Source organism: Protopterus annectens, chromosome 4.part0 (assembly GCF_019279795.1).
Source record: "Protopterus annectens isolate FY-2018-M chromosome 4.part0, PAN1.0, whole genome shotgun sequence".
Taxonomy (NCBI): Eukaryota; Metazoa; Chordata; order Ceratodontiformes; family Protopteridae; genus Protopterus; species Protopterus annectens.
Window position 1 is genome coordinate 1619811931 of NC_056733.1, and position 27307 is coordinate 1619839237.

The following is a 27307-nucleotide window of genomic DNA, read 5'->3' on the forward strand; positions in this document are numbered from 1 at the left end:
GGATTCAAAACATCAACAACATGGCCTACACAAGCAAGAAAGCAATGGGTTCAAAACAATAACAAAGCCTACACAGCTAAAAAAATTGCTTCAAGCCAGTCACAGCATGGCTTACACAAACAATAAAGCAATAGATTCAAAACAGTAACAACAGCAGACCTTATGTGAGCAACAACGCAAAGGACTTAAAACAGTTGCAACATAAAAAGTAATTAAAAACAGCAACAATACAGCCATGGTTCAAAACAGTAAGTGGGAAAGCAGCATCAAACTATGCTGTCAACAGCCAGTCTGTACAGTAAAGTATAACATCTGTAGTTACACTAAGAGATGTTCTACAAAACGAAACTTGTATAACTTTAGACCAAATATATTTACTAAAGCATATAATGTATTAAAAAGTAATAATATCACACAGCAATAATCATGTGCAATGTTAGACAACAAGAAATAATTTTCATGCTTTAGGTTTGTAGACATCAAAATGCAAATACATGTAATATAAAACAGTGAAATATGAATCATGTAGATAAAGCTTCAGTAGTCTGCATAGGAAAGTGTACATTGGTCAGTATGGACCCAGATTGTCCCACTGTGCATTTCAATATCAAATGCAGTTCCCCATAAATACAGAGTAGTGTTGCAAAACCTTTTCACATAGCAGGAGTGTCCTGACATATAGCTACAATGGATTTAACCACAATGATGATCTCCCCTATGGGGGCAGGGGGTAGCTCAGTGTCCGATAACAGCCACAAGATCTGATATGACTGGTGCAACAATAACTGGTAGTGTCAATCACGCAGGTTGCATAAACACAACTAACCAGAGATAAGTTGTATGCCAAGGGTGACACAACACAACAAAATGAGTGCTGCAGCAACTGGAAGGTCTAGTGAACAATAATGACACAGACAACATGTGTCAAGCAATAATCTGTGCCACTGGCACACAAAGGCAATACTAGAGATTAATCAATGTCTCCATCACCTCACAGTACTGCAGAAGTACTCAACACTTGATGTCAATGGTGACTTCAGTGTTACTAGGGCAAGGAGCTTCCAAATAATGACCATAACACAGATATGATGATAAAGTGAAAGGGAATTATTATTCATAAACATGAATTTTCGTTATTTACACTGTACTTTTTCATGGTAAATTGGGTATCACCCATGGGAACAAGTCTGTTACCACCATCATATAATAGAAAAAAAAACTGCTGTGACACTGGGTATGTATGTGTCTGCATGTTTGTATCTATGTATGCCACAGCTGGCATTTTCTTTGTGCTGCTAAGTGTAGAAACTAAACTTAGAGAAATTCTTCCACTCCTGTCATGCGCGCGCACACACACACACACACACACACACACACACACACACACACACACACACACACACACACACACACACACACACACACACAGCAGTTCCCTAATGGACACATAATCATGTTGCTGTAAAATACAAATTGCAACAACTTCACTAAAACTGATATATTGTGCAGTTACCATCAAACAAAGAGATGCATGCACATGCTTATACATTGTTTAATACAATTACATTATTTAAAAGGCACAAGTTAATTTTAAAAATGTGATTGTATAATAGCAGGATTGCCAAGTTTGTGTGTTGGTAATGCAGGTTTATCCATGCAGGCTTGTTTAGTCACTCAGGCTTCATCCTCCTGACAAAATCATATCAGATGGGAGTAAACTCTTCATTACACACCCGAATGTGATAGTTTGCTTAAAAATCAATTGTAAAATGGTACGCTGTAATATATACCACCATTTTTCATGCCATGCAGATACATGTTCAATGTGCCTAAAGTGTACAAGTCCATGGGTTACATCAACATATAGTTAGCAATAATGAATCCAATGTAAAAGCAATATGCAGAACATACTGTCATCTATAATGCAAACTGCTTTGCAAAGGAGCACATGCTTAGAAACCTAATTAAAGTGAAAAAATGCAACTGTGACATACAATAAAGGTGCCATAGCATGCACTTATAAATGCTACATAGACCTGCCATGTGCAGTGAGCATACCTAACAGAAGACTCTGCTGTGTTTTTCTAACAGATATAGTATAATGTGCGTCCCATGGAAGAATCACAAAGTACCTCTGTGAAATAAGATCTCAAGTGGTAATTGCACATACTACATGACTATAATTATAGAAGTACTGTGTGCATTGGCGGAGGCCATACAAGGACAGAGACATCATATTGTAGGAAAGAGTCCAAAGGGGAGCCACCAGAAATGTGCTTCTGATGATTAGGAATGAGTATAATCAGACACTAGAAGACATGAATCTCGATTTATCTGAGACCAGAAGAGGCAAACAAAATACGATTTATAAAAATATTCTAGATTTTTCACATGCACACTTATTGTTTAGTGGGTTCATTACTCATTATACATACATGTAATATATACATACATATATATATATATATATATATATATATATATATATATATAAAGAAAGATAGATATCTGTATATGAGCTCTATATACATTACTGAATGTTCATTTGTTTGTAAAGTGAAATGCAGGTCAAAGTACAAAAACATGCACACAAATACATGAATACAGGAAAATGCAACACATATTTGTCCAGAATCTGATGTTGGTCCTGTGGTAGTGATACCATCAAAGTATACTGCAGATCTGGGGGTTGAGTCTATGTGGGAGATTGCATAATCTTTTCACTGTCATGGTTCAAACAGTGTCCAAGCAGAGGGCGTTTTCCTGTATTTATTTAAAAGTGTTTGTAATTTGATTGTTCACCATGCATGGGGGCTTCCTAGCTGAAAGGATAAAGCTCTTAAGGGAAGGCTCAATGCCTATCTGTCCAGAGGCTCTTGTTGATCCAGTGACAGTGATATCAGCATACTATGTTGGAAGTCTTGGGTCTGAGTCCCAAATAAGACCTGATATTTTCCTTCCACTTCTATGATGTTGGGATTAGAGAAAATGAAAACCTTCATTGTCCAGTTTACATTTTCCTTGAATTATTTTTGTTTTCATAGTATCACCTAGATGTGATTTAATGTTCAAAAAAATGATTTCAGTGCCTTTCAATTTTTTTTTCATTTCTACTTTATTTCCTGCCAAAAATTATGAAGGTTCAACCATTTTTTCCTGTCCAAATTTTATGTCGTTCAGAAAGGAATTTGTCTCAGGTTACATGATATATATTAAACGTGGCCTCATTTGCAGTTTTTAATGTTAGTCAATAGTAACAGCTTTGTACTGTGAGACTGACCCTGGCATACAGACATATTCTCTATATTGTGATAGGTAATGTGTGTGATGAGCAGCCATAAACAGGATGAACACAGGAGGCTGAGCAACATAGCTTCTTGCAGTATATGGTAATGGCATTATAATGATGTGGTAATGAACAGCATTATTAAAATGAGTTGCTCTATGTTTGCAAATGAAGGAAACAAGATGACTGAGTGATTCAGAAAGTTATAAAGAATGCAACATGATGTCTGGTCACCGATGTTAATAACCACAGTGAAACCCACTTTATATGGAGGGAAGAAGTGGAAACACATTAGCGTTTCTTGCACCCTTAGTGAATGCGCATATGTAGCAGGCTACTATTGCCACTAGTAGCCATGGTGGTGCACCTTGTCACCTTTGGAGGAGCTTTGTCATCATACCACACTTAATGTTTCTTGACCTTCACAACACTGACATTGTAGACTCTTACTGCTTGGATAGAAACACAATACAGAAGGTAGTTGTCATGCTGACTTTATCTGTAGGCTTGTGTGAGTCATGGATTGCCCATCCCAGTGGATACTTCCATATGTGTAGATTTACATATACCAGCTACAGGAACCTTTTAGTGAACAACAAGTGACACAATAGGGGTATCCTGGATATATACCTCGAGAATAGTCAGTTTCTTGACACCATGCTGCAGCATGTGGGGAGCATTTGTGATTTCCAGGTATCACAGAGGACAAAGCCAATACTGTGAAGGGATTCTGTGATACAGTTTACTTTTCTGAGGTGCTAGGGGCCACAGACTGTACCTACATTGTAATAAAGGCTCTGCCCAGTGACCTGGAAGGAAAGTAAATGAACTACCACTAGGTCTGTAATGCACAAGATATTATCTACAATGTATCTACAGGCCACCTGGGTAGCTACCCTGTCTCCTGCATGTGGCACAAGGGTGATCTTTATAAATGGTTTGTGAGGAGTGACTTTTCCTAGGGGCATCTTTTTGAAGATGCCGGTTATACTCTGGAACCATGACTAATGATGGCTATCTGAAATCCACAGACTGTGACTTATAAAATATACAGCTATGCCCTTTCACAAACAAGGATTATAATGGAGCATGTATTTGGGTTACTGAAGGTATCCTTTCATTGCCTAGCTGTATCTGGTAGTGCCCTGCAGTATGACTCCAGCACATAAGCTAAGATATTCTCAGTGTGCACTGTTACACAACATGATACTGAAAAAGCAATTATTAAAGCAAGGAGGCTGAATGCAGCAGAAACATCTCTGATTTCACCTGGAAGTGGAGTGTGTGCTGGGGGTAGTCAATGGGGAACTCAGCAACAGGGCATGAACATGCTAGATGGACATCAGCACATATGTTGTGGCACTGGCAAAGAGGCAGCATTTGGCACATAGCTTTGCACATAGTAAAGCATATACACAGCAGTAATATACATTGCATGTAAACACAATACCAGACTGTGCTTACCATACACAGACTGGGCAAATTGTGCATCAGACATAGGTAATAAACATGTAACGAAGTACAAAGGGCAGGTTATAGTTGACATCATTTACACAGGTGGTGGAGGGAACACAAGTGTGCAATGTATTCCACATAAAATGTGTGAATGCAGTAGAAACCAACAATAACTCATGCGCTGTGTACTAGAGCAAGGAGCGGATGGAGCTACTACAAAATGCTCTGACTGGGACCAGTGTCGCTGGGTCTCTGTATATTGGAGGCTGGAGTGGTGTTTGTGTATATGAATATGTTGGGACACAAACTCAGTAGTTATTGCAGCACTGCAGCTCGATCTTTCAGATCATGTTTGGAAGATGTGAGACATTGTGTGCGTGCCCCCATCCAAATGACCTGCCTTATCCAGAAGTGCCATGGATAGTGATAGTCTGCTGCATGATCATGAGTGACATCCTGTAGCAGAAATGACATTGTATCGAGTATCATGGCCCCAAGGATTCCCTCTCCTGCCTATACACATCTCCAAATAAAATGTCACTGTGGAAGCAAAGACACTGGGGTCTGAATGGAGAGATGATAAATCAGCAAGGAAAGGAGAGTAGTATCACTGGAAATAAATTCACCCTCAAGTCTTGGTGAGCACCTTCACGAGGTGGATCCTGGTTTTCACAAAATTTCACCAAGATGACACTGATATATAAACTGTATTTTAAATGGCATATGTCATGGACAGAAGTAAGTTAAAAAGTAAAAAAGATAGCTGGGTGCACAAGACCCAGGATAAAAAAAAAAGTGCCCAGTCCTGGTAGGCACTGGTGCTGGGACTGGAAAAAATAACAGTGTAGAATCCTCAAGACACAGAAACATTCCTAGAATGGGGCTAGGTCAGGCTCTGGGGGGAGAGATGGTCTCCCTGTTGTAGAAGGAAGCATTAGTCCACAAAAATCACAAAAACTGATAGGCCACAAAAAGAGCCATAAAGATGATAGAGTGGACTACTGAGGATAAGAAAGAAATTATGTATTGTTACTATTATGCAAAAAATCCAGAATTTCCAGACAGAAGAGATACAAAATCTTTAGTGAGAAATTTGAGGGAAGAAAAATATTTGCACAAGAAAAACTGTCAGAAGTTTCAAATAGAAAAATTGTGATCATTAATACATTTATGAAAAACATTATATACACCAATAAATTTGGGTTGTTTGGAAAAAGAAGTGACTGAGGAAGTACAGCAATATAAACAACAAAACCTAGAGATTTTTGAAAAGTTTGTTTGTTTGTGTCTTTCGGCTTTTCCCGGTTAGGGGTCGCCACAGTGGAACTCCGGTCCGCTAATGATTGGCAGAAGATTTTTACGTACTGGCTTGCCGGGCCTAATGCACAACCTTCAACAAAGGAACTCCCCTTCACGCATGTCACTACACAGAAGATGCTCTAACTGAGAATCGAACGGGCAACGTCTAACTGTGAGGAACAACGCTACCGCAGCACCACCACCGCATAAAAAAGAAATATGGATATGGGAAAGAAAGAGAGATCTGATATGGTGCAATATTTATGCAAAGGAGAAAGCCAAATTAATCAATACAAAAAGCAGCCCCAAATATATTCAAAGAGAAATACAGAAAAGAGCATCCAGATATGGAAAATTTCACAATACAAAAAATAGGTTCATAAAGAGGGAATGTAGAACAGAAGATTTGTAAAGCACAAGTTAAAAAAAATAGAATCTGAAGTTATGGAATATCTGTGAAGTAAAGGTATTAGTGTAAAAGGTCTAACACAGGTTATATTACAACATGATGGAAGAAGGAGTCCCCCAAGTAAGGAGAAACTGGAGGAACAGGAGACATCTGAAGAAGTAATATCAACATAGGAAAGAAAAAGAGATTAATTACATTACAATGTTTATGCAAAGGAGAAAGCAAAACTTATCAATACAAAAAGAGCAGTGTGACACCCGTGCCTTGGCCCACCAATCAAGGAGCCTCAATCCTCACCAATAACACCATTGAGGGGCGTCCATATAGGGAAAGGATAATAAATACATACACAGTAAAGTACAATTTCCCTTAAGAGCACACAGAGATCACAGTCAATCTGGGGCTGGTTTCTCCCTTTCTCTCCAGGTCCCCAATAAGACTCCCCACTGGCACAGCTATAGGGCCCAGATCTCAGCCTAGTGGGCAAGCTAAAACCTCCAGCACTCTCTCTGTCCAACTAGTGCTTCATGTCCCTGCCCAAGTAGCTGACACACACACACTTTGAGATAATAGTTTATACAACCACACAGACACTCCTGGGGAAGGCTGGCACAGGTTCTCCAGCTGTGCCCCTTTTACCCAAGATGATACAGTAGAAATCACTGCCACCACCCAGCTAATATTTATCAGCCACTCAAAGACCCTTAAAAGGGTGTCCAATTATTACTGTGCAATATTATTATCCAAATGGTAAGTGTAACTGAACAGTCAAGGCTTATTTGGAATGGCTATGTAAAGTATCACTATATATATGCAATGTACTCTAGAGCTTAAATTAACTCTACATAAAGCAGCTACAATTGAAAGGTTTAAAAATATTTAATAATTAATAAAAAACACAAGACAATACTTCTTACTACACAGTGCTAGTCAAAAGTTCAGAGATCACAAAGAAATACTTAAAATAATACAGTAGAAAAGTTCTGACATCAATACAGAAAAAAAATTACTCTAATCTTCCTAGTTCCTAGCTATATCTAAGGGAAAACACATTTCTAAAATAAACTTACATATAGTACACAGGCAGTGCTGGTGAGCTGGATATTCTCAAGACAAATGCTCAAATGCCCTCTTTCTTTCTGTCCTTAAATTGATAACACAGTGCCACTGATTCATTTCAGATTACATCATATCTTTCTGGTTCCGAGGCTAACAGAACTCAGAGGTTAATAGCCATTTTGATCTTGCAGCTGGTCAGGAAGCCAGAGCAATAAAAGAAATCACATATTGTACTTAATTGACTGCCTGCACTTTTAAAAAAGTTGTTTTTTGTTTAAATAATTTAACTGTTGTATGCTACCCGCGGTGGTGGTGCTGCGGTAGCGTTGTCGCCTCACAGTAAGACGCTGTCCGGTTCGATTCTCAGCTAGTGCATCTTCTGTGTGGAGACATGCGTGAATGGGCGTACCTTCGTTGAAGGTTGTGCGTCAGGGCTGGTAACTTGGCACGTAAAAATCAACTACCAATCATTAGTGGACCGGAGTTCTGCTGTGGCGACCCCTAACCGGGAAAAGCCAAAGGACACAAACAAACAAAATGCTACACACTAAAGTGCAATAGCCTGTTCTGATCGTTTGTAGTCATTTAAAGCTGTTTTAAGTGTATTTTTTTTTTACTGTTTTTGCCTTATCATTTCAAAAAAAAAAATTCCTTGTTTCCTGCCTTTCTAAGCTAGTATAGTCCAGTTTTCAGGCTAGTGCTGAATTCAGGGCTGTGATACTAGTTTCTGAGCTGCCCATAACTTACTAGGCCAGAAGAAAGTTTCTCTGTTCACCTGTGAAAGAAGGGAGCTTTGAGCAACCTATCTGTCCCTGGAGGAGTGGTTCCAGCCCAGAAGTTAGTAGTTTATTGGCCATTTTGGGCTAATTTCTATCTCTTTCATTTCCCTACTATAAAAACCACGTTTGCACAGTTTTGCTTGCCGGGCAACACCGGTTAGCTACAGTTAAATTATTCCCGGTTCCACTAAGTCTACTCTTCAGTTTTTCCCTTGAAACTAGTCTCTCAACCTAAGCACTCAAAAAGCATCCTACAGCCAAGCACTTGCTCAGATCTAATAGCAAGCACTAATATACCCTGACACTTGATTGCTCAGCAGGGCAAGGCTCTTTATTCACCCCTCAACAACCAAGCGACTAAGCAGCTCATCCTACTATTCAGGCATGACCAAAGGGCAATTTCAGGTGTACTCTCCAGTCCAGCTGGTGAATCTGGGTATCCTGAGGCAATGTTACAACTGCCTCATGGACACAGACAACCCTCACCTCCTACCACAAAACACTAACATATGTGAGAGATGCAATTACACAGTCAAACTGGAAGCTAAGCTGTCTCCACCCAAGACTGGAACAGACAGTCAAGAGGGGAAGGTTAACACTTGCACCACACCTCCAGCCACACACAGACCTACTAAAACAGCACTGGCAAATAATACACATAAATACACAAAATCATACTCGGAGGCTCTACATAAAAACCTGCAAAAGCATCAGAGACCTCCAAAGCAGACATCCAAACAAACTGCACCTGCCATCACAAACCAGACAACACATAAAACACAAAATCAGTGGTCAGCACAATCACAGCCCTTAAGGCGAAATAACATACCTAACACACTAGTAATAGGTGACTCTATAGTCAGGCACACTGACACCCCACTCACTAAGCTGAACAAGCAAAAGGTTACTGTTAGCTGCCTGTCAGGAGCCAGAATCCGCCACATAACACAAGCACTCAGGTCACTCCAGAACAAGTACAAATATGTCTTTGTCATTGTTCATGTTGGTGTGAATGTCCTGAGATGTACCTCCCTGGACTACATGAAAAGAGACATGGAAGAGCTCTCTGATCATGTAGTCCAGGCTGGTATGATCCTGACCCTGAGTAGCATCCTGCCCTCACCAAGAATGATACCTCAGTATAAAGAAAAAATTATCAATTTCAACAACTGGATAAGCTTCTGGTGTCATTCAAAGTGTCTGTCAGCCTGGGACGACATGCTCGACAAGATGTGTTGCTTCACAAGAGATGCTTGCACCTGTCACCCCTAGGCTTTTGAATACTGGCCAAGGCTCTTGCTGCCCCCATAGTGCCTTTTTTAGGCAAGGCTCAAAAGTCAAACCCACCTCCATAAACAGCACAATTAACAAAAAACTGAGGGTTATGCTACTCATTGCCAGGAGTTTAAATCTCAAAATGCACGCACTCAAAGCACTCCTGAGTATGGAGAACATCGACATCTGTGCAGTAACTGACACCTGGTTCAAGGCTCCAGAGAGCACCCCAGCACTACCAGGCTACAACTCATACCACATGTTTCGGCCACAGAACATGGACCGAAACACAAAAGGATGGGGTTTATCCATATTCATTAAGGATACCTACACCTCCGGGTTAGTGGCACAGCATGATACCTCTGTGATCGTCCATGTGCAACTAACATCGGGCAAATCTGCAATGCAAGTTGTAGCCTGCTATAGATCACCCTCCATGACCCAGGACCACCACTCCACCTTTCTGGAGACACTGGAAAACATGAAGGTCCTACCAAACACCCTGATATTGGGCAATTTTAATTACCCTAACATTAACTGGGAAAACTACTCGAGTACAAACTCCCAGGCCCAGCGCTTCCTGGAATTCATCAACTCAAATGCCCTGGATCAGCTGGTAAACTCCCCTACCAGAGGTGAAAACATATTGGATCTGGTCATCACCAACATGGCTGACAGATGTTCCATACCGAAGGGCAACCCGTAACTGGTTAGATCAGACCATAAACTAATCACTCTGGATGTCCACACCTCACCACCACCCCCAACTAAGGAAACCACAGTAAAAAAACTTTTCTAAAGCAAACTTCACCTTACTTAAGACAGAGGTGGTAAGTTTCACAGCCCCCACACTAAAGGATAACGCTGCCCAAGATGCAGAAACCTTTACAAATGCACTCTGTGAGCACCTACAAGGATGCATGGATCGTGCCATCCCTAGCAAAACCAAGACTCACTCCTCTAAGAGAAGGAAACCAGTTTGGTGGACCCCTGCCATAAACAGGCTATACAATAGAAGGAGGAAACTAGTTCAGAAAAAAAACAAATCACAAGAAGGAAAGAAATCCCTGATCAGTATCAGTAAGAAACTAAGGTCCCTCATAAAATCATCCAAGGCTAACTTTGAAAGAAAAATAGCCAAGGATTCAAAAGATAACCACAAAGCCTTCTTTAGCTATGTTAAGACTCTAAGTGGCAACTCACAGATATACACTGAACTATTGCAAAATAGCACAAAATATACTGAACCTACTGATATTACCAACATCCTGGCAGATAGATTCAGTGCAAACTTCACCCCCCTCTCACTCCCAAAAGGGCCCACAACAATACCAGAAAAGTGTAGTGTCCCAGAAATCATAGACGCACAGGTGAAAACAGCCCTTTCAAAATCCAAAAACACAGCGTCAATGGGGCCAGATGGTGTCCCAGGCTGCATCTTGCACAAACTACAGAATGAACTAACCCCCCACCTAAACACGTTGTTCAACCTCAACCTTTCAACAGAATACATGCCCATAGAATGGCGCTCAGCAACCGTTATTCCTCTCCACAAAGGAAGGGCCACAACTGACCCTGGTAACTATTGCCCCATAAGCCTGACTAGCCTGGTCTGCAAGGCTATGGAGCACATCATCATGGAACTCATTAACAAAGACATTGAGAACCTCCAAACACTTGTCCTGACCCAGTTCACCTTTGTTAAGGACAGATCATGCCTACTAAACCTGGTTGACTTCTTCGAGACAGTCACCAAGGCCATAGACAAGGGAAAGGTGGTTCACACAGCCTACCTTGACCTCACCAAGGCTTTCGACACCATTCCCCACTCAGGTATTGCAGAAAAACTCACCAGCCTGAACATAAACCCCTATGTCACGAGATGGGTTGCCAACTGGCTTACAGACAGAACTCACATGGTAAGAATAGCGGGCTCCAGGTCCATCTCTAAACCAGTCACAAGTGGTGTCCCACAAGGCTCAGTCCTGGGACCCCTACTGTTTGGCATATACTTCCCAGAAGTACAGACAAACACAGGAGGACTATAGCTAACCAAATTTGCCGATGACTGCAAACTGGGAGCCAGGGAGCCATAATTGACTCTCTGGCTGACACGGACATCCTCCAAAAGGGCCTTACTGAGACAGACACCTGGTGTCAAAGTCATGGCCTCAAGCTAAATGCCAAAAAATGCATAGTCATCTCATTTGGGAAAAACAAAACACCCACAAATTACCACATAGGTGGCAGCCCCCTTAATACAGAAGAGGTAATAAGAGATCTGGGGACCCAGATAGATAGTCATCTCTCTTTTGACAATCATATTGCCAAAGTAGTTAGGAAATCCTTCTATGTGGCCCATCTAATTACTAAAGGGTTTGCATCTAGAAATAAAGAGGTTATAGTACCCCACTCATCACTCATCAGACCCATCATAGAGTACAATGCCCCATTTGGGATGTACCTCACAAGACACTTCCAACAGCTGGAAAGACCACAAAAGTACCTCACCAAGAGGATTACTGACCTCAAACATATGTCCTATGCAGCCCGACTGAAAAAACTCTGGCTGTACTCAGTGGCATATCGCTTACTTAGAGGTGATGTCTGCCTGACTTACAAAGCCATGTCCAACTCAGAATTGATGGACATGCTCCACATAAAGAAATCCAAGTCACTGCGAGCCACGAGCTCTAGTGAGCTAAACCTCACCACAACAATAAATAGAACATGCTGGAGGAATAGATTCCTGTCACAGAGACTCCCCATGCTTTGGAACAAAATTCCAAACTACATTAGGCAGAGCCCCTCACTAACACTCTTCAAGAGAAACCTTGAAGAGTGGATGGGTAACAGAAAATACACCCCTGGGATCACTTCATTGGCTCTGCTTGACAGAGAATTAGTTAATTAATCAAGTGGGGCGGCAAAAGCCGACACACTCTGGCTAGGCTCATAAATGCCCTCGGGCAGATAGTCTGGTACCTTCCTATGAACCTATGAAATTATACATGTAAATTCTAGCCATTAACTCTGGCCTCAACACAATAGGCAGAGTGCCTCTTTCTAGACATCTCCGCTCCAAGTTTTAGAGCAAAGAATTTCACAATGCTTGACTTATCAGCTTTCTTACAGCAGAGTGCACTCTTGTTACATTTTTTCCAGTTCAAAATCCACTACAGTCTTTTCACATTTAAGAGAACAATCCTGTGGCTTACATTAATATTTACAAATGACAGAATTATCTACAAAATTCTATCTAACTAGGCTGGCAGCCTTTACCTATCTTTACAAGCGGCACCAAAGATATTTGAAGTGAAATACAGGCAAATGCATCCAAATATGGAAATTTTACAATATAAACAATAAGAAAGCATGCAGGAAAAGTAGAAAAGAGGATTAGTAATGTAGATGGTAAAAAAACGAAACTGAGGTTATGGATTACTTGTGAAGTGAAGGATTTAGTGTAGAAAATATATCTAACATCATAGCAGGATCCTGCAATTAAGGAGAAACCAGTGGAGCAGGAAACATCTGATCATTTGCCATATAAAGATACTTTGGAGCCTCACATAGGAAACAAGTACAAAAGTTCAGTTGGAGTTGCACAGCAAAAGAAAGAACAGGAAACTCTGGTAACTCTATATTGTGGAGTGATAAGCCAGTGAGTTCCCATATGAAAGAGCAACGGATAACACAGGATGAACCTGAAGAGAATGCGGCACAGGAAGATGCTTCAGAATTTTCTGTAGAATGCCCACAGGAAATGGAGAACAAAGAAAATGATCTAAGACAAGAATTGCTTGATTAAATAGAGATGGACAGACATATTAAGATCAATGAAATAAATAGACTACAGAAAGTCAATAAAATACAAAAAGTTAGAAGTCTGATAAAACAAATGAACACTTTAGAGATTCATATGCTATAACAGAAGTAAATAGGATATATTACTGTTCAGCTAAATTAATAACAAATCAAGTCTTACCATATAAACACTGGGCAGTAAGGGAAAGGAAGGGGAGAAATCAAATGCCATCATGGAAGTATCAAAGACAGAAAACTGTAAAGTGATTAAGACAAGAAGTGGCACTGTCAGAAGAGTATAGAAGAGGGAACAGATCAACAATCATGGAACTTATAAACAAAGACATTGACAACCTTCAAACACTGGACCCCACCCAGTTTGGGTTTGTGAAGGGCCAATCTTGTCTCCTGAACCTGATTGACTTCTTTGAATCAGTCTCCAGAGCCATGGACAAGGGTAAGGTGGTCCACACAGCCTATCTAGACTGGAATCATAGATAAACTTACTAAGTTGGGTATTAATCCCTATGTCACCCAATGGAAATCCAGCTCCAGACAAGTAACAAAGTTTGCAGATGACTGCAAACTGGAGAGCCATGGGCTCAAGCTCAATGCCAAGAAATGTATTGTTATCCCTTTTGGGAAAAACATGTATCCATGAATTACCATATAGGTGGCAGTACACTAAACACAGAAAGTGTGATAAGAGACTTAGGGACACAGGTGGACAGTGGTCTCACAACAGTCAGGAAATCCTTCTATGTGGCACACCTCATCACGAAGGGCTTTTCATCCAGAAAAAGGAGGTCATTGTCCCACTGTACTCATCCCTCATTAGACCCATTATAGAAATTTGGTATGTACCTCTCAAGACATCTGCAACAACTGGAAAGGCCTCAGAAATACCTCACTAAAAGAATCAGGGATCTAAACCTTGTCATCACAATAAACAAAACATGCTGGAGGGATAGGTTCCTGACCCAGAGACAGACTCTGGAATAGATTGCCCATACATGTCAAGCAGAGTGCCTCTTTGACCCACTTCAAAGGGCTGATAGCCTAGTACCAACCTATGAACCTATGAACCTATGAACCTATAAAAATACTCAGAAAGATAGACATGATAAAAGCAATGTGCAGCATCAGAACACATCAGGATCTGCCATGCAGTATTGCAAATAAATTAAAAATATTAGCACAGAAAGAAAAAATAGAAGATATGCAGATAAATATAAGGAAAAGGTATAAAAGAAGCAATTTATTGATGAACCAACAAAGTTTTATAAAGAAATGGGAAACAAGGCAGAAGGAATTGAAACACCACCTAAAAAAGAAGAAATAGATACATTTTGGAGAATTATCTAAGGAGATCCTGTGGAACATAACAAAGATGCAGAATGGATAGAAAAAGTAAAAGAAAGAATAAGAAGTTCAAATATACAGGATATGAAATGGGATGAAGTAACAGCCAGAGAGAGATTGAAACAAAATTAAGAAAAACTTCTAACTGGAAAACCCAGATGCAGTACCTCATTCTGGCTATAAGAATTAACATCTTTACATGAAGATTTATCCATGAGTAAGAACTATTTATATGCACACCCTGAACAGACCCCAACCTGGTTAACAACAGGAAAAACAATACTCCTACTTAAGAGTGAACCTGCAAACTATCTTAAAAAGTATAGACTAATAACTTGCCTTCTGATGACGTATAAACTATATACTGGAATTGATGTTCACAAAGTTTATAGTCATTTACAGGAAAACTCAATCATAGCAATAGAACAAAAGGATAACAAAAGAAAGTCATATGGAACAAATGATCCTTTATTGTTAATACCTGCAAATAGCAGCTAAAGCTATTGCCTATCCCATTTCCATCCTTATAAATAGAACAATTACAGAAAGCACAATCCCTTCCATCTGGAAAGTCTCCCATATCATCCCTCTAGATAAGGGTGGTACTTGTACTGAGATTTCTAACTTCCGCCCAATTGCCTTACTCTCTCCAATAGCCAAAATAATGGAAAAATGCATCCACCAACAACTACTTGACCACCTTCTCCATAATAACTTACTTGCTAACTGTCAGCATGGTTTCAGGCCATTTCATAGTACCACCACTGCCCTACTATCCTTTTCTGACTGTATAAACAAACATTGTAACAAAAACTCTCTTTCTTCTGCTCTATTTATTGACCTTTCAAAAGCTTTTGACATGGTTAACCATCACCTACTTATGGACATATTAAAAGCCCTATCCCTTGACCCACAGGCATTACTTTGGTTTAAATCCTATCTAGAAAACAGACAGCAAGCAGTACTCTGGGATAATAATCTATCTATGCACCTCCCTGTTAACATTGGAGTACCTCATGGCTCTATTTTAGGCCCTCTTCTCTTCTCATTTTTTTTTAATAATTTAAATGCCAAAATTTCACAAGCCACCTGTATAAAATATGCAGATGATTCTACTTTAATATGTTCAGCTAAGTCCCTAACCTCTCTCCAGACCCTCACCCAAACAGTATTTAATCTTGTTGAAAACTGGTTCATGCAACACTGCCTCCTTCATAACCCAAAAAAACAAAATTATTGCTTTTTGCTCCTACTCAAAAGTCTCCACAATTTCACTTCACAGTAACCTCCAACAATGGAACTAGCATAACTCCATACACTACAACCCGACTCCTTGGAATTACAATAGACCACAACCTTAACTATGATGATCATATTAATACTACTATAAAATCTGTCAACAGAAAACTATGCTCCCTTTATAGAATCACACCCTTCCTTACACCAGAAGCTAGAACTACTATTGCCCAGATCCACCTTATCTCTACCCTGTTCTGTGCTTCTGCCATTTATACCAATCTATCTAAAAGCAATCTTAGCAAACTGGCAACCAGCTATAACAAAATTGCCAGATTTGCCACTGGTACCCCTTTCAGAACCCACCACTGTCTCAACCTCAAACAACTAGGATGGTTAGAACTGCAGAACCACCTACTTTATCAACAATACACCACCACCCAAAAGATCCTTTACCACCCCAAGAATACCCCAATCCTGACTAATCTAATTACCCCATATAAAAATCTGCCAACACTATGCTCAGCTAATAAGCTTCTAGTTTCCACTATTAAATCAAACAACCAGGCAGGGGACTCACTATTCACTAACCTGGAACCTGCTTCCAAGGGAACTCACATCTCTTTCTTCCATACTGCATTTTCAAAAAATACCTTAAAGAATACCTTACTACAAATTGGTTATGTCCCTGCTCTAACCCTGACTAATATCTAAATCCCCATCTCACTCTCCCTAGACTTTTCTGCCCTGTTGTTCTATTACGTTTAACTGGGTTAACCAGTAACCTTGCCTCTAACTAGTATTTAACAAGATTTCCTTCTTAGTACTTTATAAGAGTATTCTTACTCTAAATATGCTATCCTCCACTGTACTAGATATAAATTATAATATCTGTACATCTGTAAACAAGAAAAAAAAAATTTTAACTTTATATTTCTGTTTGCTGTTTGCATGTAATATATGATATGTCACTGCCTATGCTTGGAGCTTTTCTCCCCGGGCCTCTACTGAAAATGGACATATATCCAGTTAGACTAGCCCGGTCAACAAATGTAAAATAAAATAAAATAAATAAATAAATAAAGTCATAATGGAGAATGTGATGTCCCCACTCTGGGCCAGTAATCAAGGAGCCCGAATCCTCACCACTGCCACTGGACAGGAATGTTCACTTGGAACAAAAATAGATACGCTCAGTATTTCCAGTTGCAGCTCACTGCATCAAGCAAAATTTCCCATAACAGCACAAGGGGTCCGAGGTATGGATTTTTCTAGTTGTCTCCTTCCAGGTCCCCAATAAGATTCCCCACTGGCACAGACAGAGTTGAGATTTCAGCTGAGTATCCAAGTCAAGTTCTCCAGCATCCTCTCTGTGAAGCCAGTGGTTCATGTTCCTGCCTCAATCAGCTGACACACACACTCTTTGAGATTTAATTTTCACACACACACACACACACACACACACACACACACACACACACACACACACACACACACACACACACACACACACACACACACCTGGCACAGATTTACTAGCTAAGCAACCTTCTGCCCAAAAGTATAAGGTAGTTACACCACCATACTTCTCAACTGTCCAGATTTTTGCAGACTATCCAGATATTTGCCTCATATTTTCGGTCTGTTCCCCATAAAATTTGTGGTTTTCTGGCAAATCACTGAGGATTGAAGTCATTAAATATTGACAAACATCTGAGCTTCAGACTTCATGTCCTCCAGAAAATGCATGCCAATATAAATCCTATTAGTCTAGCAACTTTCTTAGTTTATAAAAGCAATATTTAAAAGCTGTCTCTATTTTGAGGACTTTGTCCCACATTATTTAATGCTTTGTCCAGATTTCCTGCTCTAAGAGGTTGAGAGGTATGTACACTGCCAGCAGGCACTCCAAAGCCAGCTACTCCAAGGCTTGTACAAGGGTACCCAATTATACTGAGTGAAATTTATATTAATACAGATGGTAGTTTGACCAACAGCAAGACTTTCAGGAGCAGCCATAGCTATCACCGAATAAATATAAGTACTCTCAAAGATTAAAATATTGTCTAAAAGATCAGTCACAGTGAAAGTTTAAATATATTTAATAATAAATAAAAAACATGAAAATACTAAATATCTATTTACAATAAACTCCAGAGTTTCAATCACAGGGGACATTAAAATAACATAGACGAACAGAATCACACAGATACAGGAAAACAGTACTTAACTAATCTCACTATATTTTCCTGACTGATCCAAAAAAAAATTTCCCCAGTTACTTACTAAAGCAAGGCAAGATGAAGTAGGTGAGAGATCCTTCCTTGTCAGGTTAAAAAAACAGTGTGGTCTGAGACTTCAGTCTCACCTAGTATTAAAATATCATTTTTAGTGATAGATTACAGAATGACATCACATACATCTGGTCTTCTGACTTCTGGTTCCCATGCTACCCCCCCCCGGCTAGAAGCTGTCAGAATTTAGCACATATGTGTCAATAATACACACAAGGAGAATCTTGCTAAGATCTGCTGCAACTCCTGGAAGTCATAAAACAATTTCAAACCTCCAGCCCTCCACGGTAGCAATTAGTTCACCCCAATGACAATGAAGGAAGCTTCCTAGTACATACCTTTTGTCTCTGGCTGCACTGAGAATTTCAAGATACAATTGTTTTCTGTGTGTGTGTGTGTGTGTGTGTGTGTGTGTGTGTGTGTGTGTGTGTGTGTGTGTGTGTGTGTGTGTGTGTGTTCGCTAGTGTGTTTGTGTATGTTTGCATGTGTTTGTGTCTTGAGTGATATACACATGCACAGAGACTGTGCATAGATAGGGGATTTGGCTTTCATCCTCCCTATGTCAAACACTGAAACTGTACTCCTTGTCTGGGCCAGCTGTTTACCTCCATCATATGCAGAAACGGAATCCTCTCCAACATCAGAAAATAGAACTTCCACAGTGGTGGACCTGGATAGAACATCAACTGTCATAGACTCTAAAGCAGAAGACCCAATATAAGTAAAACCCATGACCTCTTATTTCCTCCTAGTGCAGAATTAATAGACACAATGAATATTGCCAATAATGGAAAAGGATACTATAATCTTACTTTGTAGAAGTGCTCTTGTAGCTTGCATCCCTGATGTACCTAAAGTAGAGGAAGCACATGACAGCAATAAATATCAGTATTGCATCTTATTAAAGGGAGAGCAAAACACAATGGGGCATCACCAATGGATACTCTTAGGGCATGCTACAGGTTTGCTCAGAGGTCAAACACACTGTCTTGGGAAAGCAATTTGTCAAATCCACCAATACAAGTAGCTAGAAATTCCTCTGTTGTCACCAGTGGTGGTTTGACCAACAGCTGCCTCCTGTTGCCCTAACTTCCAGTGCAAGGCAAATGGCACAATTTTCTCCATCACAATCATGTCAGTGGCCCTTCATCTTACCTGCTTATAGGTGCAGTGCTTGCCAGTGATACCATTAGTATCTACAACTATATCTTGCTAAGCATTGTCAAAATATGGCTTTTCAGCAGTCTCCTGCTTAAGCAATCATCATCCATGTAGACAGAAGGCCTGCACTAGGACCTCATTCTTCTGTGTTTTACCTTTGCAAGGCATGGTGCTGTGTGGAGAGAGAAAATACTGTGTGATTAAGGCACCAAGGAACGCTTGTCAGAGACAATAATCTGTAGTGAATACACCTGCACAATGTTTTTGGAATGCAAATGTTTACACATAACAGTCCAATGTACTTCCATAATCTGTTATGTGGTACAGACCATACAACCGCCACCCCACCCTAACCCAAATCCTTTTAGTTACTTACATCCCACATCCAAAAGTGCACTCTCATGCAACAGTGCACCCCCCAACACTGTGCAACAAGAGCAGCCACACAAGTAACCCCTAGTTGTATACCCACTGTGCTCCCCAGCTGCACCCTCCAGCTACTAGTACACAATAAGGATGTCACTCACAGCTGTAGCAGTTTACTGATTATGAGTGCAAACTGACTTCACATGTAGTATGCGCTAACCTATATAAATACAGCTGACTTCCTTTGCCTGTATTCACAATGACAGAGCCATCGGCATGCAAGCAAGGCTAGAGCCCACATCAGTTCTGTTGACACCTAGTGACTAAAATGCATAAGCATTTCCCACCTGGCTGTTTAAAAGTGGTCTATACACCAACCAGCACTAACAGTACAACAGCACACCCCAACCCTGATACATGCACTTTATGTCCAAGCATATCCCAGTCTGTGCTGGTCTGGCACCTTTAAATGCTGCATCACATAATTTTTGCTTCACCTTACATTTCCCATCATTTCTGTACAAACTATGTGCTCATATCTTTCACTGCAGATATTCATGCAGACATTATTGCTATAGGAATAATTCAGGTAATCATTGCATCAAAGGAACTGTAAGAAAAATGTTACACTGACCTTAAGCAGTTAGTATTTCTGCAAGTCTCCCTGCTAATCAGCTCACACAGGTGCAGATGGTTCTCTAATCAGTTCTCCGCATCATCTTATGTACCATGATAATTATGCAAATTAGAACTCAGATCATGAAAGTTTTTGAATCACTCATTCTTTGCATCTTACTTAGAGGAAGAGTCTAACATAGAAGCTTACACAGCACCATATACTCGACTGAGCTCCTGGAGCAAGCATTGAGTATGTGTGGGCACCTTAATGACAAAAAGAGGTTCCCTGCAGTTTGTCATTTAAGCCTGCCTGCTAAAGTGGTGCTAAAAGCACTGCCTCTATTATAATAAAATTACATGGTTCACATTGCAACAGTATCTACCATATTTCACATCTCCATTTCTTTTTTCAACATAGTGAAAACCGTCATGGTCCATTTTAAACCCTGCCACTGGTCACACTAATAAGTTGCTCTGTGTTGTGTGGCAAATCTCAGAAAAGAAAAATAGCCATGAGATTCCAGCTATGATCCCCTGGTATAAGACCTACAATATGGCCATGCCTTTCAGTGGTACGGGTTCATGCAGGGTGCCATTTGGTGGAGAGCAAAATCTTTTTGGACTTGATACACAGAGATGACCAGGAATGTTTGATCAGGGGTTTCTGTGTGGGTCCTTAATATAAGCTGGATGCCTGCCACTATCTTTTCAGGGCAAGTACTAATGCCAGAACTGGCAAACAGTGCAGGCAACATCCAGACCCTCTTAGCTGAAGGGAAAAAAAAGGTCTTAGTGAAAGTGCCTGAGATGTTGAGATGTATTGTAAGTATGTTTATATATATATATATATATATATATATATATATATATATATATATATATATATATATTTTTTTTTTTTTTTTTTTTTTTTTTTCTATCCATCCAACTAGTGCAGACTGTTTACTAATTATATCAATCTTTTCTTTTTCTACAGCTCAGAACGTTATTGCAGAGAATAACCTCCAGTACTGGAGAAGACTGTCCTGCCTTTCCATGGGCAGGGTTGTATACACCTGTCTGATATCACATACTTAAAGGTATAGTTATCCCATCCTCAGTATTACGTTTGAGAGATGTTACTCTCATAGCAATACAGACATATGAGACAGGTCACTCATAGAGAAAGCTGACAATTTTTTATCATTTGGTGATTGTCTGCCATCTGTTGAAGTTAGTCATGCCTGTGTAGTACTTGGTTAATATATGGTCACTAATGGGTTTATGACTTTAGTAGTATGTTCAGGGTACCTGATACAGTGCATGGGAAAGGTATATGTAATCCTACAGTGTCATATTGGTGTAGTTTGTCATAATTATAGCACACAGAGTACAGAGGACAATCACAGGCAGTATAGCTAGTATACATTTGCTCATAGGTTCATAGGTTCATAGGTTAGTACTAGGCTAACTGCCCTTGTGAGCCATTTTAAGCCTGGCCAATTACCCCATGTGAGAATCAAACCCCGGCCCTTGTGTTTGTAAGGTAAACACCTTAACCATTACGCCACCCTCCCATCACCTATCACCTGTACAGTATAGATAGGAATTACATATCAGCATATACCAAAGTATTGGCAGGAGTCACTGGTGAATCTCGATTATGCATAGTAGTTCTAGTATATTAGTATGAGTATGCGATAATAGTACTGTAATTTCATTTTACTTTTGCATTTCTCTACCCTGCCTCTTTGTTGCTGTTCTTTCCTTTTAATACATACATTTCATATGTTATCTTGTTTCTCTGCATTTATTTTTAGTTTCTATACAACAGCTTATATGACAGTGCCTACAGCTCCACCTCTGACCACCAGTCCCCCACAGACAAACACCTCAAGGGACATCTGCAACTGTGCCTACTGGGGCCACCTCTCTAGTACTATCCTTAGGGGAGACTGATAGGCCATAGTCTGCATTGGGGATGCAGTGGTCCCATTCTCTATATCCAACATGCACTCTTTTCACTCTAATTGTACCAGCTCATCTCACCCTCATTATCAGAGGCTGCAGATACACCAAAATCAGGTGTGGCCAGTTCCACAGTTGGTGCCATATAAAGAATCACTTGTAAATACACTGCAGCACAAAATAGACTATGTAATTATGCACCAGAAGTATACAATCAACTGAATTTTACAAATATTCACATATAATAACAATACATACTTTGAGACCTTGTACACATGGCTGTGGAAGTTGAAGTTCATGCATGCCTGTATACCATAAATCAGACAGATTTAATAATTTGTACAGTCAATAAGGAGTGAAGAGGACTTACATACACAGAAATAAAATAGATCTACATACCTGGGGTATCTCAGTTGATTGTATCTATGGCTGGTCCAGTAGTGCCCTGCCATCCAGCATTACACTGTGGGACACTGCTGAGGTGCCACTACCTTTGAGAGAGGCTAGAAACTCTTCTGTCTCCATGACAGGTGGTACACTCAATGGAATCCCTTCCCCATGCATTGATCTACCTCCCATGAGTCAGGAGTTGAGATTGTTGTTGGGCAGTATGGCAGTATGTATAATGTCACTAGACACAGTGTCATAACTGCAGTTTTGGCAACCAACCACATTGACCTCTACCAACCCATCTTCCTAGGCACAGCCCACATAGTCCTGGTCAGCTAATGCAGGCTAAAGAGCCATCATCCATGGAGGTGAAGGGCCTGGGGAAGAACCTCATTTCCTGCAATGAAGAAATTTGGTTTACAGGAGGACATTTTGGCACAGACGTCCCAAAGTCAGCTCTGTGCTTTTACTTTCCCTGTTTTTTTTAATTATTGCTCTGTAGTTATGGAAAACAGTAGAATTACCAGGCTTGGTCCTGCATGTCCCTGCAAAATATTTATGCCACCAGTCTCCCTCTGGCCATACAGCATGCTGCACTGTTTAATTATTGTCAGGCACATAACTGTACTGAGTGCATGTCCATCACAAAACAATACCCATATCATTGCAATTGACCATGGTGACATTATTCTTTTTCTCAGAGTTATGCTTTGAAAATCACACATGTGTAACGTACCTCACATTCAAATTCATTTACTGAAAGTGGTATGAAAGCAAGGACTGGAATATATTGAAAGAGGCAGCTACTATGGACCAGAAAATTAACCTGAACGAGTACACAGAGTCCGCGATGGCCTGTAAATCAAAGTTTGTGAATGATGTAATAGTCAACAAAAGCATCATCACATGAGCAAATCATAAACTCTGGTTCACAAGTGAAGTGTACAAGTTTGTGAAGGCACGCTATGCTGCCTTTAAGACTAAAGACAAAGATGCCCTTAAGGAAACCAGAGTGAAACTAAGTAGATGAATAAGAGAGGCTAAGCAGGCCTATGAACAGAAAATTCAGGATCACTTCTCGGATCTGAGAGACTCCAGGCATCTGTGGCAAGGTATACAATCTATATCAGACTACAGGCCCCTGCCTTCTCGATGTGATGATAACATGGAGTTTCTCAATGAGCTCAACACCTACGTCAGCAGGTTCAAGAAGGTAAACAATCCAACAGCAATGAAACTGCCCACAACCAAGTAGATGAAGTGCTCTGCCTTCACCCAGCAGATGTTCAAAGGGTGCTGCCATGGGTAAACCCAGGAAAGGTAGCTGGTCCTGACAATATTCTAGGGCAGGTGCTCAGAGACTGTGCTGACCAATTAACTACTGTTTTCACTGACATATTCAACACCTCTCTGCATCAGGCCACATTACCAAGTGCTTCATGAATAAAATCATTATACGTTTGCCCAAGAAGTCTCCACCCTTAAGCCTGCATGACTACCACCCAATAGCTCTCACCTCCACTGTAATGAAGTGCTTTGAGAGATAGGTCAAAGACTACTTAACATCAAGTCTTCCTGCAACACTGGACCTATTCCAATTCGCTTATAGATCCAATCACTCTATGACAGATGCCATCCCACTGGCACATCACTTATCCTTGGCACATCTGGAGAACAAAAACTGCTATGTCTGCATGCTATTTATTGACTTCAGCTCACCCTTCAACATGGTCATCCTCCAAAATCTGATTGAGAAACTGGTCCATATGGGTGTTAGCACTCCTTTATGCAACTGGATTCTGGACTTTGTTATTGACAGAACACAAAAGGTATGGGTAGGCAACAACACCTCGATGAGCATCAAACTGAACACTGGAGTACCTCAAGGATGTGTCCTGAGTCCCCTGCTGTTCACCATGCTGACACATGATTACATCACAAGATACAACACAAACCACATTATTAAGTTTGTGGATGATATGATGAAAAAGCCTACAGAGAGGAGGTAAATCAACTGATTGGCTGGTGTAACAATAACAACCTGGCTCATTTTCCACTCACAATCAAAGGAGAAACAGTGGAGAGGGTGAAGAGCACCAAGTTCCTGGGGGAGCAAATCATGGAAAACTTGTCTTGGTGAATAAACACTAATCACACTGTCAAGAAGGCACAACAGTGTCTACACTTTCTAAGACGGTGGAGGAGAGCAAAACTACCACCTTCACTTCTCACAACCTTTTGCAGGGGTACCATCGAAAGCATCCTGACTAGTAATTTCTTGGTGTTGTATGAAAACTGCATGGTTTCAGATCGCAAATCTCTCCAGAGGGTGGTGAAAGTGAGAATTATCAGGTCCATGCTCCCATTTATCCAGGATTTGCACTCTGCTCGGTGCTGCAGCAGAGCCATGAAAATAGCGAAAGACTGCGTTCATCCTGCCCGTGGTCTGTTCTTGTGCTTGTCTTTAGGCAGGAGATACCGTAGCTTGTGTTGAAAAACCACCAGATTTAATAGAAGTTTTTTTCCACAACCCATCAGACTTCTGAACTCCAGTAATAACATGCACCATGCTAGTCATGGAGGTCTGGAGTTACAATGCTGAAGTAATTCACAGACATATGCAATAATTCTATGAAAGTACAATATTATACTTTATGTGCAATATTAACGATGCAAATTTAACATTCTGTGCAATATGCCAAGTTAGCATTCCATGCAATTTGAAATCTGTCTAATTCAGATCTGTGCAATATATTATCTGTGCAATATTTTGGGTACTGACAAAGACATGTAAGTGGAATAGTCTTGGTGCATGTTATTGTACTTGTTACTGCACTGCATAAATGTCTTACTGTTCTTATTGTTGGATTAGTATTAGTATACATTGTATTGTTGTACTGATATTAGTATCAGTGCATGTTGTATGCACATTGAGTTCGAAGTAACACAATTTTGTTCAGTTGCACTGTTGTGCAGTATGAATGACAATAAAGTTGACTTTGACTTTTTAGAAGCCTAAGAAGAATGCAGTCAACGTGCAAATGTGTTGATGAGTTTAGCAGAATATGTTGATGGGTTTATCTTACATTTTGCTTAATATTAATTCCAAACAAGTACTTTATCCTTACAATCCTGCTATCAATGCACCTTTCCAATGCACTTATGAGTACTCCAGACCTATTTCTTCCCATTTGAAAAGGTTCAATAGAAATAAAAAGTTGAACTTGAAAAGATATAAAATGTAACAATTACTTTGTATAAGCAAAGCTTCAGGCTTGCTTGACCAATTCTGTATCTTGTGTATTTTGTAGTCTTTGAACTTGGCCGCTCTACAATTTCTTCAGTAGTGCAACGAGGCGCTGTACCTGCTGTCACATTTATGTCTTGCAGATTCACGTTTCTGGACACAATGATTATGCTAATTAGGACTCAACTCATTTGAAACCTGGTTTCTAAATCACTTAATTTGCACAATGACCACACCTGCAAACCATGGCACGTAATTCTCCATGATGCGGTGCACACACCTAGGTCACTGATTGCAGCCTTGATCATGCGTGATATCTGTTTTTCCAAATCTAACCATCTGTAAATGGAGTCACTCTAGTGCCTGATTTCTTAACAGCATACACAGAGGTATAGGACTGCCATGTTCCCACCTTAAAGTGCCATTGTTAACCATAATAATACAGTAACTATATTATCTGAGTCCAAGGTGCCCATTGGTGCATAGCAGATAGGACACATAAAACCTGCTTGAGGCATTAGATTTCTGCCATTTTTCACTGAGATTCTTCAAGGTGAGACAAAATGGCTGCAGAAAGAGAGGGTAGTACTCCTTTTAGAGTACAGAGGTGGTGCGTGGAGGAGTTAAAAATCTTTCTCTAACTCCTCCATAATAATTATAACCAGAAGCTACTGCAGGAGGTACACCACATATGTACTGTAAGTGTAGGTAATGTTAGCTATACATATAGCCTGTCACTGCATGCCATCCACACACATATGTACTGTAAGTGTAGATAATGTTAGCTACACATATAGCCTGTCACAGCATGCCATCCACACACATATGTACTGTAAGTGTAGGTTATGTTAGCTACACATATAGCCTGTCCTGCATGCCATCCACACACATATGTACTGTATGTGTAGCTACACATATAGCCTGTCACAGCATGCCATCCACACACATATGTACTGTAAGTGTAGGTAATGTTAGCTACACATATAGCCTGTCACTGCATGCCATCCACACACATATGTACTGTAAGTGTAGGTAATGTTAGCTACACATATAGCCTGTCACTGCATGCCATCCACACACATATGTACTATAAGTGTAGATAATGTTAGCTACACCCATAGCCTGCCGCTACATGCCACCCACAGATATTACATGATGCTATTTTTTTCTTCATAGCCTCAGAAGACATTGAAGTGAATAAGCAACTACTCACAAGCAGATTGGAGTACCTAAAAAGAGTGTCAGAGTGAAAATACTTGCTTCAGAATATACAACTTTTAATATTAACAGTAGCAGCAATTCATTCCCAAACAATAT